Consider the following 3,471-nt stretch of genomic DNA (forward strand, 5'->3'; position numbering starts at 1 on the left):
GTATTAAATTAATTTTGAAAAAATAATTTGTGATTTAAAAAAATACGCTACGTTTAAAATTCTGAAGAAATTTCGATCGATCTTAGAAAGTTATTCAGATAACTTTTAAAAGTGCAAGTATCGCAAAACCTTTTATATTTCGTTTTATGAAATAATGAAAAGCTTTATAGTTTCGAATAGTTTCGAACTTGTCGAGGATTGTTTCCTTTTTAAAGTTCTTTTCGTTCGATCGTCGTCGAATCGATCTGCAATTTGTTTGTGCATGTATCGTGAAAAAAAAAAGAAGAGAAAAAAAATACGTGTATATGCCACTTGCATGATGGTGAAATGAATTATGGAGCAGGAATACGGTGACCAGCAATTTCGCGAGCAGCAGTGTCTTCGTGTAAGGCCACGTGTTTAGACGAGTCGACGGTTAAACGATCGATTATTATTTATTGTGACTTGAATCTTAACAATTTTGAGAGCGAAGAGGGAAAGATGTTGACGAAATTCGAAGATTGGTTGAATTTCAAAAAAAAAAAAACAGTGTTACATTTTAAAAAATAAATAAAGAAACAAAATAAAATTAAAATTTATTTGTTATTCAAAATTTTCAAATAAAAAAAAAAACCAGGAATTTATTCTTCGCTCTACAAGTGAAAACACTATGAAAAATTCATTGATCTTGTTGAATCGATGATTGACTAGTATAAATCAGTACAGACGATAAATAAATAATTATTTTAAAGAGTAAACAAAGAATAAATAAATCGAATCAGTTTATTTTAAATTTTTAGATAAAGAAGAGAAATTTATTTTTGTTTAAAGGTGGAAGATGAGAAATATTTAAAATTCAAAGATATTTTGAATTTATGATTAATTAAAATGTCCCAAGAAATGAAAATAAATATTAAGATATTGTTTTTAAATTATTTTTAAAAATAAATAAAATTGCTTTATTCTAATTTAATTTTATAAACAATAATAACTTTTTTTCGTCCAAATCATTCATTTTATCCAAATATCAGGCATACTTGATATTTATAGTGGAAAGATTTGCCATTAAAAAATTGATTTTAAACCAAGAATCTCACGAATCATAATATTCGTCGTTTCGAATCGAACAACTGATTTTTATATCATTAAAAATAAATAAAATAACGTAGAAAATCAAGATATATAAAATTCTCTCTACGAATAGAAAAGAAAACAAGAATAAAAATACTTTAGAAAATTGTATAAAAATTTCTTTTTTTTTTACCAATAATTTAATAATATTCTCTCCAACTTTAAGATCTAAGATATCATCTGCTCAATTTTTTGTCTCGTGAATCGTAATATTTGTCGTTTCGAACACCTGATTTTTACATCATTGATAGTAAATAAAGTAGAACGTAGAAAACGTAGAAAATGAAGATATATAAAATTCTCTTTACGAATAGAATAAACAAGAATAAAAATACTTTAGAAAATTGTATAAAAATTTATTTCTTTTTAGCAATAAATAATAATACTCTCTCGAACTCTGAGATTCTAATATCATCATCCATTCAATGTCATTTTACGATCAATTCTTTTCGCTTCTTTCTGGATCGTTACTTTGAGAGATTGAGAGCCACTGCTCTAGACGTCTAAACTTCGTCAATAGTTGGAGGAACGAAGCTGGAACGAAGCTTTAAATGAATTTGTTCGCTTATAATTAAGAATCGTGACGAATAGTTGAAGTTTCTCGGGAAAAAATAAAATTTTTAATAACCAAGAGATAACAAAAAGAATTCATTTATTCCTGCATGCACTTGTGCAAGGATAATTCGTCCTCTAAAGATAGATCGAGCAAACAAGCCGAGGATGAAGCTAGTGTTAAATAACTGACTCACCGACTCATTATCGAGGCAACGGCCAAGAAATTACAGTACATGCTGGATTTCGCATCCTGAGTATTATTCGTTTCTTTTCCTTGAGAAATCAAGGAAAACTAAACCTTTTCAACGTGCAATCAAAGAAATTAGATATTAATTTCTATTCGAGATGTAGCAATTCGAATAGCTGTTCACAGATTTACCTTTTCTATTCGGTCATTTTTTCAAATTTTTCTCGAAAACAAATCGATCGTTCGTTATTTTTCTTTTATTTCAAATAACGATCAATTATTATGGCAACGTGTAACACATATAAAAACTTGAAAATAATTAATAATTAATAATAAATATAATTAATAAATAATAATTAATCACAATACAATATACAATTTATGGGTGAATGTTATCGTAACTTTTAATGTTATATACACTTTCTAAGAGAAATTATAAGTCGTGTCACAGCAATACTCTTCAATACAATTTTAGAAATTTTACGAAATGGCCTTCAAAGCTGTCGTCGCGTTACTCTTTCATGTCATAGAAGAGTGCCTTTCTTTCGAGCGAGCTTTTATCTACTAAAAAAAAAAAAAGAAAAAGAAAAGCGTTAGAACATTTTCCTCGTTTACTTTTACTCTCCTCGATGATCTTTTCTTTTTCTTTTTTTTTTTTTCCATTCTTCCAAAAGTAAAGAATAATGCTTGCTTTGAAAAATGGACAACGGCATCGATGGCCAAACATTCGTACCACAATTGATATATCAATGATATTATTCGCGATGATACTTTCTGAACGTTTGTGATTATACAAAATAATTTTTGTTGCCACAATCTTCAAAGTTGAGAAACGATACACGGGGTATAATTTATATAACGAAGTTTACTTTCCAAGAGATGTAATTGGTTGTTAATTATAAGCATGATAAATAGACCGTTTATATTATTTATAATTGCTTTTGGCTACGCAGAAAATTATCACGGATAAACATGGATGAAAACTGCTCGAACGAAACTGTGCTCTTTTTCGTTTTTTTTTTTTTTTGAAAATTTTCTTTTAATTACCGTTGTGCAATGTAGGTCTTGTTTGTTCTTTTTTCTTTTTTTAAACGTAGTAAATGATCTAAATGTTGGCAAATTTTAAATTCGAATGCAAAGAAAATAGAAAATAGAAATTTGATACTACATATAATTTTCTCTCTCGTCGTTGTTTTTTTTTTATTAAGAAAAATACTCGTAAAAAAAGAAGAAAGTACCTCGCGTAATTGTTTAATTGTTTTTTAAGAGCTGCGTATTTTAATTATTCACTTCGATACCGTATAGAATGAACAACGATATTTTTGATAACCATTATTGATCGTGCGACAAACACGTACAAACGCTACGTTCATAAAATGATGTAATCAACTTGTAGACGGATGGATAAGTGTTTTCAATAACACGAAAAAAAAAAAGATATAAATGAAGAAATTATAAAAAGTATAAAAAAAAAAAAAGATTAAATTAATACTTGCAGCGATATGATAGATAGAATTGAAAAATTTTAAAAATTATGCAGAAAGAATTAATTAAGAATTAATTAAGAATCGTGGCGAGAGACAACATATGGATGGTTTCATACGTCATCAAGAGTAAAC

This window comes from Apis dorsata, unplaced genomic scaffold (assembly GCF_000469605.1).
Source record: "Apis dorsata unplaced genomic scaffold, Apis dorsata 1.3 scaffold_73, whole genome shotgun sequence".
Classification (NCBI taxonomy): domain Eukaryota; kingdom Metazoa; phylum Arthropoda; class Insecta; order Hymenoptera; family Apidae; genus Apis; species Apis dorsata.